A 24,968-nucleotide genomic window follows, 5' to 3' on the forward strand; every position below is an offset into this window, starting at 1 on the left:
ACTGATCCCCTCACCCTCCCCTATCCCTGACTGACCCAGACTCCCCCTCACCCTCCCCGTCCCAGACTGAACCAGACCCCCGCCCCTCACCCTCTGCTGTCCCAGACTGACCCAGACCCACCTCACCCTCCCCTGTCCCAGACTGACCTAGACCCCCCTCACCCTCCCCTGACCCAGACTGACCCAGACCTCCCTCACCCTCCCCTGTCCCAGACTGACCTGGATCCCCTCACCCTCCCCTACCCAGACTGACCAAGACCCCCCTCACCCTCCCCTGTCCCAGACTGCCCCAGATCCTCCCTTACCCTCTCCTCTCCTCTCCCAGAACCATACCCCTCTCAGCCTCCCCTGTACCAGAACCAGGCCCCCCCTTCACCCTTCCCTTTCCCAGACTGACGCAGACCCTCCTCACCCTCCCGTCCCAGACTGACCCAGAATCCCCTCACCCTTCCCTGTCCCAGAACGAAACCCCTCCTCACCCTCCCCTGTCCCAGACTGAACTAGACCCCCCTCGCCCTTCCCTGTCCCAGTCTGACCCCCTCACCCTCCCCTGTCCCAGAACCAGACCCCCCTTCACCCTCCCCTGTCCCAGACTTAACCAGCCCCCTCACCATCCCCTGTCCCAGACTGACCCAGACGCCCCTCACCCTCCTCTGTCGCAGAATGACCCAGACCCACCTCACCCTGCCCTTTCCCAGACTGACCCAGAACCCCCCCCCTCACCTTCCCCTGTCCCAGAACCCGATCCCACCCTCACCCTCCCCTGTCCCAGACTTACCCAAAACACCCTCACCCTCCCCTGTCCCAGACTGACCCAGATCCTCACCCTCCCCTGTCCCAGACTGACTCAGACTCCCCTCACCCTCCCCTGTCCCAGAATGACCCAGAACCCCTCACCCTCCCCTCTCCCAGACTGACCCAGAACCAGAGCCCCTCACCCTCCCCTGTCCCAGAACCAGACGCCCCTTACCTTCCCCTGTCCCAGACTGACCCAGACTCTCACCCTCCCCTGTCCAAGACTGATCCAGACCCTCCTCACCTTCCCCTGTCCCGACTGACCCTGTCCCCCCTCACCCTCCCCTGTTCCAGACTGACCCAGACCCCCCTCAACCTCCCCTGACCCAGACTGCCCCAGATCCCACCTCACCGTCCCCTGTCCCAGAAACAGACCCCCTTCACCCTCCCCTGTCCCAGAACCAGACCCCCCTCACCCTCCCCTGTGCCAGACTGACCCAGACCCCCTCACCCTCCCATCCCAGACTGACGCAGACCCTCCTCACACTCCCCTGTCCCAGACTGTACCAGACCTCCCCCCCTCACCCTCCCCTGTCCCAGACTGAACCAGAACCCCCTCACCCTCCCCTGTCCCAGACTGAACTAGACCCCCCTCACCCTTCCCTGTCCCAGACTGACCCCCTCACCCTCCCCTGTCCCAGACTGACCCAGACTCCCCCCACCCTCCCCTGTCCCAGAAACAGATCCCCCTCACCTTCCCCTGTCCCAGACTGACCCAGAACCCCTCACCCTCCCCTGTCCCAGACTGACCCAGAACCAGAGATCCTCACCCTCCCCTGTCCCAGGACCAGACCCCCCTCACCATCCCCTGTCCCAGAACCAGACCCCCCTCACCCTCCCCTGTCCCAGACTTACCCAGACTCCCCTCACTCTGCCCTGTCCCTGACTGACCCAGACTACCCCTCACCCTCCCCTGTCCCAGACTGACCCAGTACCCCCTCACCTTCCCTTGTCCCAAAACCAGACCCCCTCACCCTCCCCTGTCCCAGACTGAACCAGACCCCCCTCACCCTCCCCTGTCCCAGACTGACCCAGACCCCCTCACCCTCCCGTCCCAGACAGTACCAGACCTCCCCCCTCACCCTCCCCTGTCCCAGACTTACCCAGACTCCCCTCACTCTGCCCTGTCCCTGACTGACCCAGACTACCCCTCACCCTCCCCTGTCCCAGACTGACCTAGTACCCCCTCACCCTCCCCTGTCCCAGACTGACCCAGTACCCCCTCACCCTCCCTTGTCCCAGAACCAGACCCCCCTCACTCTGCCCTGTCCAGGCTGACCCAGACCACCCCTCACCCTCCCCTGTCCCAGACTGACCCAGTACCCCCTCACTCTCCCTTGTCCCAGAACCAGACCCCCTCACCCTCCCCTGTCCCAGACCGAACCAGACCCCGCTCACCCTCCTCTGTCCCAGGCTGACCCAGACCCCCCTCCCCCTCCCCTGTCTCAGAACCAGACCCACCTCACCCTCACCTGTCGAGACTTCCAGAAAGTTTTTGGTAAGGTGCCGCACAAGGGGCTGCTCTATCAGATCGAAACCTGGAATATAAGAACATTAGAAATAGGAGCAGGAGTCAGCCATTTGGCCCCTTGCACCTGCTCTGCCATTCAATACGATCATAGATGATCTCATCATGGATTCAGTTCCACTTTCCTGCCCGCTCCCCATAACCCTTTATTCCCTTATCACTCAAAACTCTGTCTATCTCCACCTTAAATATATTCAATAACCCAGCCTCCACAGCTCTCTGCGACAGAGAATTCCACAGATTTACGATCCTCAGAGAAGAAATTTCTCCTCAATTAAGTTCTAAATGGGTGGCCCTTATTCTGAGACTATGCCCCCTCGTTCTAGATTCCCCGATGAGTGGAAAAATCCTCTCTGCATCAAGCTTGTCGAAATCCCTCATTATTTTATATGTTTCTATAAGATTACCTCTCATCCTGCTGAACTCCAATGAGTACAGGCCCAATCTACTCAACCTATCTTCATATGTCAACCACCTCATCTCCGAAATAAATCGAGTGAACCTTCTCTTCTGAACTGCCTCCAATGCAGTTGTATCCTGATTTAAAAATGGAGACCAAAACTGAATGCAGTACTCACTAATACCCTGTACATTTGTAGCAGGAGTTCTCTGCTTTTATACTCCATCCCCCTTACAATAAAGGCCAACATTCCATTTGCTTTCCTGACTACTTGCTGTACCTGCATGCTAATTTGTTGTGTTTCATGCTCAAGGACCCCCAGGTCCCTCTGTACTGCAGCATGTTGCAATTTTTCTCCATTTAAATAATTATTTGTTTTACTACTTTTTTCTGCGCAGTGGATAACCTCACATTTTCCCACATTATACTTCATCTGACAAAAATTTGCCCACTCACTTATTCCTTTGCAGTTTTCTTGTGTCCTCCTCACAATTTGCTTCTATACCCATCTTTGTATCATACGCAAACTTGGCTACATTACACTCAGTACTTTCATCCAAGTCATTAATATAGATTGTAAATAGTTGAGGTCCCAGCACCGATCCTTGCGGCACCCCACTAGTTACTGTTTGCCGACCGGAAAATGACCCTTTTATCCCGACTCTCTGTTTTCTGTTAGTTAGCCAATCCTCTATCCATGCTAATATATTACCCCCAACCCCGTGAACTTTTATCTTGTGCTGGAACCTCTTATGCGGCACTTTATCGAATGCCTTCTGGAAATTCTACTCCACAATTCAAAATGATCATGACTCAACAGCCAAAAATCCGGGCGGTGCATCTGACAAAGAAATCCAATGCTGGGCCCAGTAAGAGCAAGTAAAGTGGACAAGATTTAATCTAATTACACGTTGGTTCTTTTCAGAGCCACCCACAATGTAGTACCCTTGTTTAAGAAGGGAGAAAGGGATAGGCCGGGTAATTACAGGCCTGTCGGCCTAACCTCCGTGGTGGGAAAATTATTGGAAAAAATCCTGAAAGACAGGAAAACTCTGCATTTGGAATGGCAAGGATTAATTAGGGACAGTCAGCCGAGATTTGTTAAGGGAAGATTGTGTTTGACGAACTTGATTGAATTATTTGAGGAGGTAACCAAGAGGGTCAATGATGGTAATGCGTACGATGTAGTGTATATGGACTTTAGCAAGGCTTTTGATAAGGTCCCACATGGTAGACTGATCATGAAGGTTAAAACCCATGGGATCCAGGACAAAGTGGCAAGTTGGATCCAAAACTGGCTTGGAGGTAGGAAGCAAAGGGTGATGATTGCTGAATGTTTTTGTGACTGGAAGGATGTTTCCAGTGGGGTTCCGCAGGGCTCAGTCCTGGGTCCCTTGCTTTTTGTGGTTTATATCAATGATTTAGATTTGAATATAGGGAGTATGATTAAGAAGTTTGCAGACGACACTAAAATTGGCTGTGTGGTTGATAATGAAGAGGAAAATCATGGGCTGCAGGAGGATATCAATCTATTGGTCAGGTGGGCAGAGCTGTGGCAAATGGAATTTAATTCAGAGAAGTGTAAGGTGATGCACTTTGGAAGGGCTAATAAGGAAAGGGTATACACATTAAACGGTAGGCTGCTTAATATTGTAGATGAACAAAGGGACCTTGGAGTGCTTGTCCACAGATCCCTGAAAGTAGCAGGCAAGGTGGATCAGGTGGTTAAGAAAGCATACGGAATACTTGCCTTTATTGGTCAAGGCATAGAACATAAGAGCAGGGAGGTTATGTTTAAATTGTATTATACTTTAGTTAGGCCACAGCTGGAGTACTGCATGCAGTTCTTGTCGCCATATTATAGGAAGGACGTGATTGCACTAGAGAGGGTGCAGAGGAGGTTTACTATGATGCTACCCGGAATAAAGAATCTTAGCTTTGAGAACAGATTGGATAAGTTGGGTTTGTTCTCATTGGAACAGAGGAGGTTGAGAGGAGACCTGATTGAGGTGTACAAAATATTGAGGGGCTTGGACATAGTGAGGGTCTATTTCCATTGGTGGCGGGGTCTATTACGAGGGGACATAGTTTTAGGGTGGGTTGGTGGAAGGGTTAGAGGGGATTTGAGAGGGGGGGTGGGGTCTTCTTTTATGCAGAGGGTTGTGGGGGTCTGGAACTCGCTGCCTGGAAGAGTGGTGGATGCAGAAACCCTCACCACTTTTAAGAGAAGGTTGGATGGACACTTATAGTGCAAGGTTACTGACCTCGAGCTTGTAATTGGGATTAGAATGGATGACCTTTTGTTGGACGGTGCAGATATAATTGTAAGTACTGCAGGGAATCGAATACGTCGAGGGTGATCTCCTGGACTCGTTTCGATCGCCTGGATGGGTTGGAGAGGAATTTTCCCAGATTTTTTCACCCTAAATTGGCCTGTGTTTTTATCTGTTTTTGCCTCTCCCGGGAGATCACATGGCTCTGGTTGGGGTTGAGTGTAGAATGTTTCAGTATGAGGGGTGTCGCAGTTGTGTGAGGCGGGCTGGTTGGGCTGGGTGCTATTTGCCTTTCTCTCATTGTTCATAGGTTTATATGTAACCTTTAGGGCTGCTGACCAAGGGCCGTGCAGCTCTTTGTCGGTCGGTGCCGGACACGATGGGCCGAAATGGCCTCATACTCTGCTGTAAATTTCTATGTTCCTATGTTTCTATTATCTGTGAAAGAGCTGCTTACTGTCTGAAGAAACTGAACAATTGATCACAAATTATCAGCTGTGCTTCAGTTGGTGATATTCTCGCTTCTGAGTCAGCAGGTTGTGGGTTCAAGTCCCACTCCAGGGACTTAAGTACAAAGTCTAAGCTGACACACCAATGTAGTGATGAGGGACTGCACTGTTGTAGGTTCCAGCTATAGGAAGAGACGGTAAACCGAGACCCATTCGACTCTTTCTGGTGGGCGTAATAAATCCCACAGCCACTATTTTGAAGAAGTGCAGGCAATTATCCCAGTGTCCTGGCCAAAACTTATCCCTCGATCAACATAACACAACAACTTATCCAGACATTATCACATTGCTGTTTGTGGGAGCTTGCTGTGCATGAAATGGCTGCCGCCTTTCCTACATTACTACAGTGTCTAGACTTCAAAAAGTACTTAATTGGCTGCGAAGCACCTTCAGAAGTGCGATAGTCCTGAAAGGCACAATATAAATCCAAGTCCCTATTTCTGTGCTTAATATTAAATCCCTACAGTTGATAAGCTGGGAGTTTCCTAACCAGGTGACCCTCAGTCGATCTCAGTTATAAACTGGTCAATGTCTGTTGAACATGGAGTAATGTAGATCGACAAACAGAGCAGCGAGTTTGCTGTTCAGTTCATTCAATATATACTAAAACATTAATGAACCTCCTCATAAGATTTTTGCCTGAGAGCAGAATAGGAACACAAAGAACAGACTATAAATGAGGAAGGGTTGTAACTGATGACCTCATTCAAGAATGTGTGATTGTGGCGAGCAACAAATCTGATTGCATGTTTAAAGAGACTAATCAGAGAGATATAGAACTATGGATATTGGCAAGGCAGCCAATGAACCAATCACAATCATAGCCACCCACCCCTCATTAGCATAGGGCTGTGGGCGGAGTGTGGGACTGCCATATAATGCGGGCTCGGAACAGAGTTTCTATGGGCCCAAGTTTCCACATGATTTGCACCTGAATTTTAGGAGCAACTGGTGGAGAACGGACTATCTTAGAAATCGCAATTCTCCACATTTTTTTTTCTGCAGTTCTAGTCAGGTAGAACAGTTCTACTTTGGAACAGAATTGTTTCTTCAAAAGCGGGCGTGTCCGGCCACTGACGCCTGATTTCAAAGTTTCCACAGTGAAAACGTACTCCAAACTAACTTAGAATGGAGCAAGTGAAGATTTTTGTAGAACTGAAAAAACCTGTTGTACACATTAAAAAATCAGGCGCAGTTTACAAATTAGGCATAGGGAACGAGGGGGGGAGGGAAGGGATGTCATTAAATTCTACAATAAATCCTTAGTTATACTTATACAAATATTATACAAATAAATCCAAACTGAATAAACATTTATAAGCAAAGAAAAGATTAAATAAACCATGTTCCTACCTGTGTGAAAGTTCTTCAGGGAGGCCTTTAGGAAGCGGTTTGCCGTCGGGACCGAAGGCTGAATGGGCTGGGCCCGAGATTTCGAGCAGGGCCCATTTCCAGCACCAGAGGGAGGTGGCGTCGGTTCGGGTCGGGAGGGAGGGAGGTTCGGGTCGGGAGGGAGGGAGGTTCGGGTCGGGAAGAGAGAGAGAGAGAGAGAGAAGGGAAAAAAGAGGGTCAGGGAAGAGGGGGTCAGGTCGAGGGAGATAAGGGAGATAATCGAGAGGGAGATAATCGAGAGGGAGAGGGAGATAATCGAGAGGGAGAGGGAGATAATCGAGAGGGAGAGGGAGATAATCGAGAGGGAGAGGGAGATAATCGAGATCGGATCCAGTCCGGGGGCGAGGGTCGACGGGAGCCGAAGACGGAGACGGGTCGAGTCGGGTCCGGTTGGGGGGGGGGGGGTCAGCAGGAAACATGGAAACATAGAAAATAGGTGCAGGAGTAGGCCATTCAGCCCTTCGAGCCTGCACCGCCATTCAATGTGTTCATGGCTGAACATGAAACTTCAGTACCCCATTCCTGCTTTCTCGCCATACCCCTTGATCTCCCCAGTAGTAAGGACTTCATCTAACTCCCTTTTGAATATATTTAGTGAATTGGCCTCAACTACTTTCTGTGGTAGAGAATTCCACAGGTTCACCACTCTCTGGGTGAAGAAGTTTCTCCTTATCTCGGTCCTAAATGGCTTACCCCTTATCCTTAGACTGTGACCCCTGGTTCTGGACTTCCCCAACATTGGGAACATTCTTCCTGCATCCAACCTGTCCAAACCCGTCAGAATTTTAAACGTTTCTATGAGGTCCCCTCTCACTCTTCTGAACTCCAGTGAATACAAGCCCAGTTGATCCAGTCTTTCTTGATAGGTCAGTCCCACCATCCCGGGAATCAGTCTGGTGAATCTTCGCTGCACTCCCTCAATAGCAAGAATGTCCTTCCTCAAGTTAGGAGACCAAAACTGTACACAATACTCCAGGTGTAGCCTCACCAAGGCCCTGTACAACTGTAGCAACACCTCCCTGCCCCTGTACTCAAATCCCCTCGCTATGAAGGCCAACATGCCATTTGCTTTCTTAACCGCCTGCTGTACCTGCATGCCAACCTTCAATGACTGATGTACCATGACACCCAGGTCTCGTTGCACCTTCCCTTTTCCTAATCTGTCACCATTCAGATAATAGTCTGTCTCTCTGTTTTTACCACCAAAGTGGATAACCTCACATTTATCCACATTATACTTCATGTGCCACGCATTTGCCCACTCACCTAACCTATCCAAGTCACTCTGCAGCCTCATAGCATCCTCCTCGCAGCTCACACTGCCACCCAACTTAGTGTCATCCGCAAATTTGGAGATACTACATTTAATCCCCTCGTCTAAATCATTAATGTACAGTTTAAACAGCTGGGGCCCCAGCACAGAACCCTGCGGTACCCCACTAGTCACTGCCTGCCATTCCGAAAAGTACCCATTTACTCCTACTCTTTGCTTCCTGTCTGACAACCAGTTCTCAATCCACGTCAGCACACTACCCCCAATCCCATGTGCTTTAACTTTGCACATTAATCTCCTGTGTGGGACCTTGTCGAAAGCCTTCTGAAAGTCCAAATATACCACATCAACTGGTACTCCTTTGTCCACTTTATTGGAAACATCCTCAAAAAATTCCAGAAGATTTGTCAAGCATGATCTCCCTTTCACAAATCCATGCTGACTTGGACCTATCATGTCACCATTTTCCAAATGCGCTGCTATGACATCCTTAATAATTGATTCCATCATTTTACCCACTACTGAGGTCAGGCTGACCGGTCTATAATTCCCTGCTTTCTCTCTCCCTCCTTTTTTAAAAAGTGGGGTTACATTGGCTACCCTCCACTCGATAGGAACTGATCCAGAGTCAATGGAATGTTGGAAAATGACTGTCAATGCATCCGCTATTTCCAAGGCCACCTCCTTAAGTACTCTGGGATGCAGTCCATCAGGCCCTGGGGATTTATCGGCCTTCAATCCCATCAATTTCCCCAACATAATTTCCCGACTAATAAAGATTTCCCTCAGTTCCTCCTCCTTACTAGACCCTCTGACCACTTTTATATCCGGAAGCAGGAGCTGGCCGTGGGAGGAGCCTTATTCACGCAGCCCTAGTGAGGCCATTCGGCCAGGGCTAGGGGATGTGTGCTTCGGGCCCCTCCCACGCAGTTTCCCGGCCTGGAGCTACTGCACTTGTGTGCCCACTGTAGCGCGCATGTGCAGAGCTCCCGGCACTGTTTTCGGCGCAGGGTCCTGGCTCCGCCCCCTACAGCTCCTGCTGCGCCACGCCGAGGGCCAGAGGACCTGCAGGGAGGTGGAGAATACGGAGGGGGTTTTTTTAGGCGCACTTTGTGGCGTGAAAAACGGGCGCCCAGCTCGGAGGGGCGCGCGTTTTTTATCGTGTGGATACTTGGGCCCTTTGAATCTACGTCGGACTGACCGAGATGACAGCTGACGGAAAGTAACCAGTTACCGCCAACAAAGGCGCCAAGAAAGTCATCAAGAAAACACCACCGAAGGGCGGCAAGAAGCGCAGAAAGTGGAGGAAGGAGAGTTACTCGATCTAAAGCTACAAAGTGATGAAGCAGGTTCACCCCGACACCGGCATCTCCTCCAAGGCCATAGACATCATGAACTCGGTTGTGAACGATATTTTGGAGCGCATCGCGGGTGAGGCTTCCCGCCTGGCCCATTAGAACAAGCGCCGCACCATCAGCTCCCGGGAGATCCAGACCGCCGTGCGCCTGCTGCTGCCCGGGGAGCTGGCCAAGCACGCCGTGTCGGAAGGGACAAAGGTGGTGACCAAGTTCACCAGCTCCAAGTGAGACTGCCCCGCTGTCCTGAGAGATCAAACCCCAAACACAACGGCTCTTTTAAGAGCCACCCACAACCTCTCTGAAAGAGCTGCACAAACGCACCTCCCTTTCGACTCAAATCACTAATTATTTCCTGAACAAGTGTGAGAACTTTTGCAGTTCCAGCTGTAGATTTCGCAGCTTCACTGTCCGCTTCGACTTCAGTGTTGCCAGAATTTCCCGTCCACAAACTACAAACACGGTCCCTGGTCACAGTTTGACTTTTGTCTCAGACCCGTTCATTTACACCGCCTGCCGAATTAAGAGTTTGTTTAGGGGCTGAGACCTCGGTTTCAGTCACACATTCTCTCTCGCAAGCCCTTTTCAAGTTTATTTTTCAATTCCTGTTGCGGGTCAGTTCGTTTATTAACCGGACACTCCCCGCAGTGTCACAACCCAGAATGGGAGTTCTTAGAGACCAGAACCAGGGTAGTTTGAACACTCTGTCCCTCTTCTCTTTTCACAGAAAGACTCCCAGTTCTGGTCTCACTCCCGCCTCTGCGGGGGATCAATCGATAATCTATGAAACCCAACATTTAGAAAGATTGAGTTGGAATGTGTCCCGTTACAGAATCAGTGGAGATTGATTCCCGCCCATTACAGACAGTTTGAAACAGTACCCGAATTTAATCCTGATTGTAACAGCCTGGAACTTGCAAGGGATATGTGGAATAAGACAAAATAAATTAAACGTGTTGGCAAATCTTTGACTAATAGTGAATTTATTAACATAATCCCCTATTTTAACGATTCTTGGCGGGTTTTTTGAATTTTTAAATCGTTATTCTGACTGTTGGAGACAGTAATTTCGGTTTCTAAACAAACTGTGATTGGTCTTTTCCGATAACCAATGAAATGCTCCACAGAGCGACCAATCACAAGTTCGCTCCCTGCAATCCTGCAGAAAATATAAGAAAGACAGATGTGGGAGAAGTTTCTCATTCATTCTCTGAACGTGTAGATTGTGCAAATGTCGGGAAGAGGAAAAACCGGCGGTAAAGCTCGGGCTAAGGCCAAGTCTCGCTCCTCCGGGGCCGGCCTGCAGTTCCCTGTGGGCCGTGTTCACAGGCTCCTGCGGAAGGGGAACTACGTTGAGCGTGTGTGTGCCGGAGTCCCGGTCGACGTGCCTGCTGTGCTCGAGTATCTGACCGGCTGAAATCCTGGAGCTGGCCGGCAACGCGGCCCGCGACAACAAGAAGACCCGCATCATCCCCAGACACTTGTAGCTGGCCATGCGCAACGACCAGGAGCTCAACAAGCTGCTGGGAAAGATGACCACCGCTCAGGGCAGGGTGCTGCCTAATATCCAGGTTGTGCTGCTGCCCAAGAAAACCACCAGTGCGTCCAAGAGCAAGTAAAGCGGACAGGATTGAATCTAATAACAGAACGGCTCTTTTCAGAGCCACCCATAGTATCTGAAAGGGCTGCTTATTGTTCTATTGATTACAAGTGACTCTCCGCACCACTTGCCCTCAGTCTCTCACACACTGAGCTCGGCATCTCGGCAAACCCTCCCGCACCATGGCCGGCAAGAATCCCCGGGTCTTCATGGACATCGATATCGACGGCATTAATCTCTGCTATTGTGTTCTTGTATTAAGTTGAGAGTTTCCTGATCAGGAATAAGTCTCAGGCATTCACATGTCGAACATGTCGGGATCTAGATTGACAAACGCTGCACAGATCAGTGAATCAATAGAGAGGAACTGGCTTCATAGAAAAACAAAACAGACGGAACCTGAACGTGAGACTGGCCGTCATTGAACACATTGTTCCCACTGACACCTGGGAGTCCCTGGCCAAAGACCGCCCGAAGTGGAGGAAATGCATCCGGGAGGGTGCTGAGCACCTAGAGTGTCATCGCGGAAAGAGCGTGCGGCAAACCAATCCCACACACCCCTTCCCTCAACGACTATCTGTCTCATTTGTGACAGGGACTGTGGTTCTCGTATTGGACGGTTCAGCCACCTAAGGACTCATTTTTTAGAGTGGAAGCAAGTCTTCCTCGATTCCGAGTGACTGCCTATGATGGTGACATCCCATACTCAACACCCAGAGATGGCTTTCACAGAGAGACAGATACAGTATCAGTCTTAAACTCCCGAACTGTGTCTCCATATTATGCTCAATAATAGTATCACACATTCATGTACAGCACCAGTGGAAAAGACAGAGAGACAGACACAGTATCAGTCTTAAACTTTGTATCAGTGTCACCATATTAAGCTCAATAACAGTGCCACACCTTCACGTATTGCACGAGGGAGAGAAACAGGGACATTATCAGTCTTACACCTCCAACAGTGTTTCCACATCACGCTAAATAACAGTATCCCACATTCACAACCAGTACAAGAGCGGATAGCGACAGAGAGACTTGGAGAGGAGAGACAGGAGAGTGCGAGGTAGGGTGGTGAGACACAGAAAGACATGCACAATATCAGTTCAAGACTGACATGTGAAGTCCCGTTTTATCCTGAAAGTTCTCATTGGAGAGACAGAAGATGCAGTCTCCTCTCTCACTGATATTGTACCAGAGACAGACACATTATTAATCCCACACTGCGGGACAGTGTCAGAGAGTGAGAGAAACAATGGCCCACATTTAACCCTCGCTTGCATGTTGTAATCTCTGCAATCCTGCAGCTCAGGGCCGTTCGGTATTACTCTCAGTGACCGAGTGTGTTACTCGAATTAAACTGATCTTGGACTGTTTCTGTCAGATATTAACTCCTGCACGGTCCCAGCAAACACTCCCATTCCCTCATCCCTCATCCCTCCGATGTTGCTGCAGGATTGCTTTGTGAAGACGGGCTCATGGAGAGAAACATCCTGCACGGAATGATCCCAAACTGAGCATCTCCAAGGGACAAGGCTCCCAGCTTTAATCATTCTCTGTCCTTTCCTCCCAGGCCCAGTTACTTTGCTCAGATTCTAATAAAAGTAAATTGGGAAAAGTGCACTTTGATTTTTACAGGCTGAATTAGTGCAGAGAGCTGCGCATGTGCGGATAAGCCCCGCCCCCGGTGTCGATTTCCAGTGAGCAGAAGAGCGCATGTGCCCTCCCCTCCCCCAGCCCTGCCTGTGATCGCCATTCACTCAGTGAGCGGAAGAAGATGGTTTAAAACAGCCGGGAATGGAGACACAGTGGCCCCGGGGTAAGGCAGCGAGCAGCAGCCTCCTTACAGCAGCACAGCGCTTTGGGAGCGTGTCCGCAGATGGGCTCAGAGATCGGCATTGAGTCCGGGGGGAGTCGGGAGCTGTGTTTAAGAGGCAGAGTGGACCAAGAACCAGTCTCAGTGAGTGGGGGAAGGGAGAGGCCATTCTCAGGCTGTGTGTGGACAGCGTGTGTCCAGGATAAGGGAGACAGAATGGGCAGAATCTGCTATTTACAATCTGCTGCTTTCTCTCTCCAAACCAGTAGTGAACGTTCCTGGTTTAGTTCCGTTGGAGGCTGTGTGTAAGGGGCAGAGTGGAGCAGGAACTAGTTCCAGAACATGGTGTGAGTGGGGGAAGGGAGAGGCCATTCTCGGGCTGTGTGTGGACAGTGTAAGGTAACAGAGAAAGTAAACCACCTCGCTCTTTCAAATCATTGCTGCTTTCTTTCCCCAAATCAGTAGTGAATGTTCCTGATTCAGTTCCAATCTCACCGTGTCTGTTGTTCTTGGGCAGTGAGCAGTGGAAACACAGCCTGACAGTGAGGATGTGGGGAGTTTCACAAAGTGCATCTATTGCAGGCACCAGGAGAGGAGTGTGGGAGAAGATATTTTAAAGATGGGTTATATTGTTTCGGTGAGCTGAGTTCTCCAGAACCATGTTGCTGATGATCGAGAGATACATTGTCACTCCCTCAGATACATCATATTCTCCCCGCATCCATATCTTAGAACTAATAATGTTCTCGTATTATTATTCTCAGAGCAACTTCTTCAACCAGCCAGAACAAATGTGATCTTTCCTCCACCCGGAATACAAGAAACAGTACAGGCAGCTCCTTCTCACACACAGTAAGTAGATTATCACTGGCAGAGTGCAGAGACACAGAACTGGCCTCAATCCTATTGTCACAGGCAGCAGAAGCTGTCAGTCCCACAGTGATCTGAAGTGGCAGAGTTACATTGTGAATCTTACAGCCACATGGAGCAGTATAATCACATGCTGTTTCACCATTGAAACAGATCGCACTGACGGTACATTAAACACCCACACTCACTTGCCAGAAACTGGCAGGTAGAGAATAAATCACACAATCATCAATCAGAAAAAATGTCCAATAGAACGTATAAACCACACTCGCATATCAGAAGCTGACGGGTACAGAGCAAAAGCCATATTCATGTTGCAGAATCTGACGGATTCAGTATTTAACCCCCCTGAACATACCAGAAGATGACAGGTGCAGAATAAACCCCACATTCCTGTACCATAGACTGACAGATACAGTATACAACACACACCCACATATATGAAAGTGACAGTAACAATAAAATCCCCACTTGCGTACCAGAGAGTGACAGGTAATGTGTAAATCCCATGGGCACATATCGGAAAACTGAAAGGCAGTAAGTAAAATTGTTACTTGCATCACAGAAACTGATCGGGACAGAGTAAAACCCACACCTACATCAGAAAAATGACACATAGAAGGCAAAATCTTCACTCACATATCAGAGAAATACAGGTTAAAAGTAACATTGATCGTGACGTTTGCATACCAGAGTCTGACAGATATAGAGTAAATTCCACACTCGCATAGCAGGAACAGACAGGTACTGTCTGAAGCATACAATCAAGTAGCAGGAACAAATAGGTACAGGTTAAACCCAGATTAACAGACCAGAAACTGAGATGCACAGATTAAACCTCAACACACAGACCAAAACAGATAGCAAGAGTTTCTGTAGGTAAATAAAAAGGAAAAGAGTGGCTGAAGTAAGTGTTGGTCCCTTAGAGGATGAGACTGGGGAGTTAGTAATGGGGAACATGGAGATGGCAGAAACTCTGAACAAATATTTTGTATCAGTCTTTATGGTAGAGGACACTAACTATATTCCAACAGTGGATAGTCAAGGGGCTGTAGCGGGGGAGGAACTTAACACAATCGCAATCACTAAAGAGGTGGTACTCAGTAAGATAATGGGACTAAAGACAGATAAATCCCCTGGACCTGATGACTTGCATCCTCGGGTCTTAAGAGAAGTAACAGCGGGGATTGTGGATGCATTGGTTGTAAGTTACCAAAATTCCCTGGATTCTGGCGAGGCAGAACTGCAAATGTGATGCCCCTATTTAAAAAATGAGGCTGACAAAAAGCAGGACACTATAAACCAGTTAGTCTAACATCTGTGGTTGAGAAAACGTTGGAGTCCATTATTAAAGAAGAAGCAGCAGGACATTTGGAAAAGCAAAATTCAGTCAGGTAGAGTCAGTATGGATTCATGAAGGGGAAATCATGTTTGAAAAACTTGCTGGAATTCTTTGAAGATGTAACGAACAGGGTGGATAAAAGGAAACCAGTGGATGTGGTGTATTTGGATTTCCAGAAGGCATTTCACAAGGTGCCACATAAAACGTTACCGCATAAGTTAAAAGTTCACAGGGTTGGGGGTAATATATTGGAATGGATAGATGATTGGCTAACTAACAGAAAACAGAGAGTTGGGATAAATGGTTAATTCTTTGGTTGGCAATCAGTAACTAGTGGGGTGCCGCAGGGATCAGTGCTGGGACCCCAACTATTTACAATCTATATTAACGACTTGGAAGAAGGGACTGAGTGTAACGTAGCCAAGTTTGCTGACGATACAAAGATGGGAGGAAAAGCAATGTGTGAGGAGCACACAAAAAATCTGCAAAAGGACATAGATAGGCTAAGTGAGTGGGCAAAAATTTGGCAGATGGAGTATAAAGTTGGAAAGTGTGAGGTCATGTTCTTTGGCAGAAAAAATAAAAGAGCAAGTTATTATTTAAGTGGAGAAAGATTGCAAAGTGCTGCAGTACAGCAGGACCTGGGTGTTCTTGTGCATGAAACACAAATTGGATAGTATGCAAGTACAGCAATTGATCAGGAAGGCCAATGGAATCTTGTTCTTTATTGCAAAGGGGATGGAGTATAAAAGCAGGGACGTCTTGCTACAGCTATACAGGGTATTGGTGAGGTCACACCTGGAATACTGCGTGCAGTTTTGGTTTTCATATTTATGAAAGGATATACTTGCTTTGGAGGCAGTTCAGAGAAGGTTCACTCAGCTGATTCCGGAGATGAGGGGGTTGACTAATGAGGAAAGGTTGAGAGGGTTGAAGATCGGTTCATTGGAATTCAGAAGAATGAGAGGTGATCTTATTGAAATGTATAAGATTATGAGGGGGTTTGACAAGGTGGATGCAGAGAGGATGTTTCCACTGATGGGGGAGATTAGAACTAGAGGGCATGATCTTAGAATAAGGGGGAAATTCAGGAGGAGTCAGGGGCTCTGTGTAAGAGGCAGCATGGAGCAGGAACCAGTCTCAGTGTCTGGTGTGAGTGGGGGAAGGGAAAGGGTATTCTCGGGCTGTGTGTAGACAGCGTGCGTCCAGGGTAAGGGAGACAGAATGGGCAGAATCTGCTATTTACAATCATTGCTGCTTTCTGTCTTCACGCCAGTAGTGAACGTTTCTGGTTTAGTTCAGTCGGGGGCTGTGTGTAAGAGGCAGAGTGGAGCAGGAACTAGTTCCGGAACATGGAATAAGTAGGGGAAGGGAGAGGCCATTCTCGGGCTGTGTGTGGACAGTGTAAGGTAACAGAAAAAGTAAAACCACCTCATTGCTGCTTTCTTTCCCCAAATCAGTAGTGAATGTTCCTGATTCAGTTCCAATCTCACCGTGTCTGTTATTCTTGGATAGTGAGCAGTGGAAACACAGCCTGACAGTGAGGATGTGAGGAGTTTCACAAAGTGCATCTATTGCAGGTATCAGGAAAGGAGTGTGGGAGAAGATATTTCAAAGACCAGTTATATTGTGTCGGTGAGCTGAGTTCTCTAGAACTATGTTGCTGGTGATTGAGAGATACATTGTCACTCCCTCAGAAACATCATATTCTCCCCCACATCCATACCTTAGAACTAATAATGTTCTCGTATTATCATTCTCAGAGCAAAATTCTTTAACCAGCCAGAACAAATGTGAGCTTTCCTCCTCCACCTGGAACACAAGGAAAGTGCAGGCAGCTCCTTCTCACACACAGTAAGTAGATTATCACTGGCAGAGTGCAAAGACACAGAACTGGCCTCAATCCTATTGTCACAGGCAGCAGAATCAGTCAGTCCCACAGTGACCCGAAGTGGCAGAGTTACATTGTGAATCTTACAGCCACATGGAGCAGTAGAATCAGATGCTGTTTCACCATTGAAACAGATCACACATTAAACACCCACATTCACTTGCCAGAAACTGGCAGGTCGAGATTAAATCACACAATCATCTATCAGAGAAAATGTGAAACAGAACGTATAAAACACACTCTCATATCAGAAGCTGACGGGTACAGGGCAAAAGCCATATTCATGTTTCAGAATCTGACAGATTCAGTATTTAAACCCCCGAACATACCAGAAGATGACAGGTGCAGAATAAAACCCACATTCCTGTACCACAGACTGACAGATACAGTATACAGCACACACCCACATATATGAAAGTGACTAACAGAATAAAATCCCCACTTGCATACCAGAGAGTGACAGGTAAAGTGTAAATCACATGGGCACATATCAGAAAACTGAAAGGCAGTAAGTAAAATTGTTACTTGCATTGCAGAAACTGATGGGGCAGAGTAAAACCCACACATCAGAAAAATCACACGCAGAAGGCAAAATCTTCACTCACATATCAGAAATACAGGTAAAAAGTAAAATTGATTCTCACGTTCACATACCAGAGACTGGCAGATACAAAGTAAATTCCACACTCGCGTAGCAGGAACTGACAGGTACAGTCTAAAACACACAATCAAGTAGCAGGAACAAATAGGTACAGATTAAACCCAGACTAACATAGCAGAAACTGAGAAGCACAGATTAAACCTCAATACACATACCAAAACCTGACATTTACAAAAAAATACACACTTGCATATCAGAGTCTGAGAGATATAGTATAAAACCCACACTCACACATCAGAGGCTGAGCGATACAGTATAAAACCCACACTCACACATCAGAGGCTGACATGTTTAGATCCATATTCCCATAACATAAATTGACATACATTGAAATGCCAATACTCACTTACCAGTAATTGACAGGTACAGGGTAAAGACCTCTCTTCCATACCAGAAACTGTCAGGTATAGAGTAAGGCCCACAATCTCACATCAGAACTTGACAGGTACAGAATAAAACCCAGACTCCCAGAACAGAAATGAAGATACAGAGAAAGGCCCACACTCATAGCAGAGATAGATAGATACAGAGTGAAACTCAGACTCATTTACCAGAGACTGACCGATTCAACATAAATACTCGCCTCCATAACAAAAATTGACAAAACAATACTAACATACGTACGATGTAGTATATCTGGACTTTAGCAAAACATTTGATAAGGTCCCACATGATAGACTGGTCATGAAGGTTAAAGCTCGTGGGATCCAGGACAAAGTGGCAAGTTGGATCCAAAATTGGCTTGGAGGTAGGAAGCAAAGAGTAATGATTGATGGATGTTTTTGTGACTGAAAGGATGTTTCCAGTGGGATTCCGCAGGGCTCAGTACTGGGTCCCTTGCTTTTTGTGGTTTATATCAATGATTTTAATTTGAATATAGGGAGTATGATTAAGAAGTTTGCAGATGACACTAAAATTGGCTGTGTGGTTGATAATGAAGAGGAAAGTCATGGGCTGCAGGAGGATATCAATCTACTGGTCAGGTGGGCAGAGCAGTGGCAAATGGAATTTAATTCAGAGAAGTGTGAGGTGATGCACTTTGGAAGGGCTAATAAAGAAAGGGTATACACATTAAGCGGTAGGCCGCTTAATAGTGTAGATGAACAAAGGGACCTTGGAGTGTTTGTCCACAGATCCCTGAAAGTAGCAGGACAGGTGGATCAGGTGGTTAAGAAAGCATACGGAATACTTGCCTTTATTGGTCGAGGCATAGAACATAAGAGCAGGGAGGTTATGTTTAAATTGTATTATACTTTAGTTAGGCCACAGCTGGAGTACTGCATGCAGTTCTTGTCGCCATATTATAGGAAGGACGTGATTGCACTAGAGAGGGTGCAGAGGAGATTTACTAGGATGCTGCCTAGAATGAAGAATCTTAGTTATGAGGACAGATTGGATATGCTGGGTTTGTTCTCATTGGAACAGAGGAAGTTGAGAGGAGACCTGATTGAGGTGTACAAAATATTGAGGGGCCTGGATTTAGTGGATAGCAAGGGTCTATTTCCATTGGTGGAGGGATCTGTTATGAGGGAGCATAGCTTTAAGGTGGTTAGTGGAAGGTTTAGAGGGGATTTAAGGGGGCACTTCTTTACACAGAGTTGTGGGGACCTGGAACTTGTTGGTGGATGCAGAAACCCTCACCACTTTTAAGAGATGTCTGGATGGGTACTTAAAGTGCTGTAACCTGCAGAGTTACAGACCTAGAGCTGGTAATTGGGATTAGACTGAATGACCCCTTGTTGGACGGCGCAGATATAATGGTATGTACTGCAGGGAATCGAACTCGACCAGGGTGATCTCCTGGAATTGTTTCGATTGCCTGGATGTGTCGGAGAGGAATTTTCACAGATTTTTTCTCCCTCAATTGGCCTGTGTTTTTATCTGGTTTTTGCTTCTCCCAGGAGATTACATGGCTTCGTTTGGTGTGTAAAATGTTTCAGTATAAGTTGTGTGAGTCGGACTTGTTGGGCTGGGTGCTCTCTGCCTTTCCGTCATTGTTTATAGTTTTATGTAACCTTTTGGGCCGCTGTCCAAGGGCCGTGCGGCCCTTTGTCGGCCCCCGTGGATATGATGGGCCGAAATGGCCTTGTTCTGTGCTGTAAGTTTCCATGTTTCTATATTGGAGAATGACGGGTATAGAACAAAGCTCACATTCACATAAGAGATGGACAGATACAGCACAAAACACACATTCACACATCAGGAATGGAAAGAAGCAGAATGAAACCCACAGGAAATTACCAGAAATTGACAGGTACAGGATAAAACCCACAGTCTCGTATCAGAAACTGACACCGATTAAAACCCTCATTCACATACCAGAGATGGACAGATACAGAGTAAAATCCACGTTCCCATACCAGACACCCACAATTTAAGAACATAAGAAATAGGAGCAGGAACAGGCCATACGGCCCCTCGAGCCTGCTCTGCCATTTCATCATAGGCAGCCCCTCGGAATTGAGGAAGACTTGCTTCCACTCCTGAAGTGAGTTCATTGGTGGCTGAACAGTCCAATATGGGAGCCACAGAATCTGTCACAGGGAAGGAGTGGGTGGGACTGGTTTGCCGCACGCTCCTTCCACTGACTGCGCTTGACCACTTCATGCTCTCGGCGTTGAGATTCGAAGAAGTCCCGGATGCACTTTCTCCACCGAAGGCGGTCTTTGGCCAGGCACTCCCAGGTGTCAGTGGTGATGTCGCACTTTACCAGGGAGGCTTTGTGGGTGTCCTTGTAATGTTTCCACTAACCACCTTTGGCTCGTTTGCCATGAAGGAGCTCCGCATAGAGCATTTGCTTGGGGAGTCTCGCGGCTGGCATGCGAACTATGTGGCCTGGCCAGCGAACCTGATCGATTGTGGTCAGTGCTTCAATGCTGGGGATGTGTTAGATCTCTTAATTTCCAATGAAATACGAACTCCGATTGTAGTTTTAACATAATTTATTCTGGCAGCAGCAACAAGCTTCTGGCTTTAAGCCAGGCCTTTGCCCTTCTGAGACCACGTGCTCAAAATGGCTGTACTTATACCTGGTTCAATTTACGGAAAAGAACTCGCCTCCTTTGACCTTATTGGCTCAATTGATATATTCTTAACCCCGAATTGGCTCACTGTCAAAGGTCCTGAAATGTCAAGTTGATTGATGACTTAATGCAATGTGCTCAGTCGCATGGAGACATGGGAGTCTGTGTTTTCTCAACCTGTCTAAATACAGCCTGTTTGAATTCTCTATCAATCCCCCCTTTGATTCTTTCACAAACTGAATCATAAAACATCAGGTATCACTGGTTAAACATTCTTCAAAATAATTTCATACATGTTAATAGAGTTTCCTTCTAAAATTTGTTGATGTGTTTCGCCACATATTCGGACTAGTAGCTTCCACACAAATTTACACCAACCCGAGTTCCATAGTGGCCACTATAGAAGTCTGGTTTTAGTAGGTTAATTAACTTTATTCTAATTTAATCCAAATCAATATCTTAATTCAACCAGTAAAGAACCTTCCCTTAAGCATAACATACCCCTGTGCTACGTACAGATGGTCTGCTGGGACCTGCAAGGTGTCTCACATGTGGGACAGCAGCTACAGCCGCCTGGTTGCAACAACATTTAATCAACATAAACGAACAATATAAACGAACAGTCTGAGAGGCGGGAGTTCCTGGCATTGGTGAGGCCTATAAAGGCCCAGCGGCAGCGAGAGGCGGCGGCAGTCCGAGAGGCGGGAGTTCCTGGCGTTGGTGAGGCCTATAAAGGCTCGGCGGCAGTCTGAGAGGCGGGAGTTCCTGGCGTTGGTGAGGCCTATGAAGGCTCGGCGGCAGTCTGAGAGGCGGGAGTTCCTGGCGTTGGTGAGGCCTATAAAGGCCCAACGGCAGCGAGAGGCGGTGGCAGTCCGAGAGGCGGGAGTTCCTGCCGTTGGTGAGGCCTATAAAGGCCCAGCGGCAGCGAGAGGCGGGAGTTCCTGGCGTTGGTGAGGCCGATAAAGGCCCAGCGGCAGAGAGAGGCGGCGGCAGTCCGAGAGGCGGGAGTTCCTGGCGTTGGTGAGGCCGATAAAGGCCCAGCGGCAGAGAGAGGCGGCGGCAGTCCGAGAGGCGGGAGTTCCTGGCATTGATGAGGCCTATAAAGGCCCAGCGGCAGTGAGAGGCGTATCTGTGCAGCTGCAGCGGGGAGAGAAGGCAAAAAAGAAGTAGAAAGAAATCAAAGGTGACGTCACAGCCAAGAGGGTAAGTGATTGGCTGGTGATTGGTGAGTAGTTTTTCTTTTTTCTCTTCAATAACAGTGAGTAAACTTTAACATTGTTGTTGCCAATTTAAGTGTATCTGAGGGTTAAGTCATGGCAGGAGAGCTCGGTCGGGTGTTATGCTCCTCCTGTACCATGTGGGAACTCGGGGACGACTCCGGTGTCCCTGACGACTATGTGAGCAGGAAGTGTATCCGCCTCCAGCTCCTGACAGACCATGTTGAGGAGTTGGAGCTGAGGGTGGATTCACTCTGCAGCATCCACGATGCTGAGAATGACGTGAGTATCACGTGTAGTGAGTTGGTCTTACCGCAGGGAAAGGGTCCACAGCCAGATAGGGAATGGAAGACCAACCGGAAGAGCAGTGCAAGGAAGGTAGTGCAGGGGTCCCCTGCGGTCATCCCCCTGCAAAACAGATACACCATTTTGAGTACTATTGAGGGGGATGACTCATCAGGGGAGGGCAGCAGCAGCCAAGTTCATGGCACCGTGGCTGGCTCTGTTGCACAGGAGGGCAAGAAAAAGAGTGGGAGAGCGATAGTGATAGGGGATTCAATTGTAAGGGGAATAGATAGGCATTTCTGCGGCCGCAACCGAGACTCCAGGATGGTATGTTGCCTCCCTGGTGCAAGGGTCAAGGATGTCTCGGAGCGGGTGCAGGACATTCTAAAAAGGGAGGGAGATCAGCCAGTTGTCGTGGTGCACATTGGAACCAACGACATAGGTAAAAAAAAGGATGAGGTCCTATGAAACGAATTTAAGGAGCAAGGAGCTAAATTAAAAAGTAGGACCTCAAAAGTAGTAATCTCAGGATTGCTACCAGTGCCACATGCTAGTCAGAGTAGGAATCGCATGATAGCGCAGATGAATACGTGGCTTGAGCAGTGGTGCAGCAGGGAGGTATTCAAATTCCTGGGGCATTGGAACCGGTTCTGGGGGAGGTGGGACCAGTACAAACCGGACGGTCTGCACCTGAGCAGGACCGGTACCAATGTCCTGGGGAGAGTGTTTGCTAGTGCTGTTGGGGAGGAGTTAAACTAATATGGCAGGGGGATGGGAACCAATGCAGGGAGACAGAGGGAAACAAAAAGGAGGCAAAAGCAAAAGACAGAAAGGAGATGAGGAAAAGTGTAGAGCAGAGAAACCCAAGGCAAAGAACAAAAAGGACCATTGTACAGCAAAATTCTAAAAGGACAAAGGGTGTTAAAAAAACAAGCCTGAAGGCTTTGTGTCTTAATGCAAGGAGTATCCGCAATAAGGTGGATGAATTAACTGTGCAAATAGATGTTAACAAATATGTTGTGATTGGGATTACGGAGACGTGGCTCCAGGATGATCAGGGCTGGGAACTCAACATCCAGGGGTATTCAACATTCAGGAAAGATAGAATAAAAGGAAAAGGAGGTGGGGTAGCATTGCTGGTTAAGGAGGAAATTAAGGCAATAGTTCGGAAGCACATTAGCTTGGATGATGTGGAATCTATATGGGTAGAGCTGCAGAACACCAAAGGGCAAAAAACGTTAGTGGGAGTTGTGTACAGACCTCCAAACAGTAGTAGTGATGTTGGGGAGGGCATCAAACAGGAAATTAGGGGTGCGTGCAATAAAGGTGCAGCAGTTATAATGGGTGACTTTAATATGCACATAGATTGGGCTAACCAAACTGGAAGCAATACGGTGGAGGAGGATTTCCTGGAGTGCATAAGGGATGGTTTTTTAGACCAATATGTCAAGGAACCAACTAGGGGGGAGGCCATCTTAGATTGGGTGTTGTGTAATGAGAGAGGATTAATTAGCAATCTCGTTGTACGAGGCCCCTTGGAAGAGTGACCATAATATGGTGGAATTCTGCATTAGGATGGAGAATGAAACAGTTAATTCAGAGACCATGGTCCAGAACTTAAAGAAGGGTAACTTTGAAGGTATGAGGCGTGAATTGGCTAGGATAGATTGGCGAATGATACTGAAGGGGTTGACTGTGGATGGGCAATGGCAGACATTTAGAGACCGCATGGATGAACTACAACAATTGTACATTCCTGTCTGGCGTAAAAATAAAAAAGGGAAGGTGGCTCAACCATGGCTATCAAGGGAAATCAGGGATAGTATTAAAGCCAAGGAAGTGGCATACAAATTGGCCAGAAATAGCAGCGAACCCGGGGACTGGGAGAAATTTAGAACTCAGCAGAGGAGGACAAAGGGTTTGATTAGGGCAGGGAAAATGGAGTACGAGAAGAAGCTTGCAGGGAACATTAAGACGGATTGCAAAAGTTTCTATAGATATGTAAAGAGAAAAAGGTTAGTAAAGACAAACGTAGGTCCCCTGCAGTCAGAATCAGGGGAAGTCATAACAGGGAACAAAGAAATGACGGACCAATTGAACAAGTACTTTGGTTCGGTATTTAGTAAGGAGGACACAAACAACCTTCCGGATATAAAAGGGGTCGGAGGGTCTAGTAAGGAGGAGGAACTGGGGGAAATCCTTATTAGTCGGGAAATTGTGTTGGGGAAATTGATGGGATTGAAGGCCGATAAATCCCCAGGGTCTGATGGACTGCATCCCAGAGTAAGGAGGTGGCCTTGGAAATAGTGGATGCATTGACAGTCATTTTCCAACATTCCATTGACTCGGGATCAGTTCCTATGGAGTGGAGGGTAGCCAATGTAACCCCACTTTTTTAAAAAGGAGGGAGAGAGATAACAGGGAATTATAGACCGGTCAGTCTGACATCGGTAGTGGGTAAACTGATGGAATCAATTATTAAGGATGTCATAGCAGTGCATTTGGAAAGAGGTGATATGATAGGTCCAAGTCAGCATGGATTTGTGAAAGGGAAATCATGCTTGACAAATCTTCTGGAATTTTTTGAGGATGTTTCCAGTAGAGTGGACAAGGGAGAACCAGTTGATGTGGTATATTTGGACTTTCAGTAGGCTTTCGACAAGGTCCCACACAAGAGATTAATGTGCAAAGTTAAAGCACATGGGATTGGGGGTAGTGTGCTGACATGGTTTGAGAAC

At 47.8% G+C, this 24,968-nt stretch overlaps 1 protein-coding gene across 8 annotated transcripts in view; it reads left to right on the top strand.

Moving 5' to 3' along the window:
• The window catches only part of LOC139248232 (zinc finger protein 84-like), a 1,036,220-nt gene that overhangs the window by 963,684 nt on the left and 47,568 nt on the right, over window positions 1–24,968 (top strand). For 5 of the 8 annotated variants that reach the window (XR_011591011.1, XR_011591014.1, XR_011591015.1 and 2 more), the window contains exons 1-3: window positions 12,859–12,944; window positions 13,706–13,793; window positions 16,917–17,007. The gene's annotated coding sequence lies outside the window, so the exon portion shown is untranslated. Of the gene's footprint in view, window positions 1–12,858; window positions 12,945–13,705; window positions 13,794–16,916; window positions 17,008–21,246; window positions 21,408–24,968 lie in introns of those variants that run through there. The other 3 variants (XR_011591017.1, XM_070871981.1, XM_070871980.1) reach the window with 3 other exon arrangements.

This window comes from Pristiophorus japonicus, unplaced genomic scaffold (genome assembly GCF_044704955.1).
Source record: "Pristiophorus japonicus isolate sPriJap1 unplaced genomic scaffold, sPriJap1.hap1 HAP1_SCAFFOLD_29, whole genome shotgun sequence".
NCBI classification, from domain to species: domain Eukaryota; kingdom Metazoa; phylum Chordata; class Chondrichthyes; family Pristiophoridae; genus Pristiophorus; species Pristiophorus japonicus.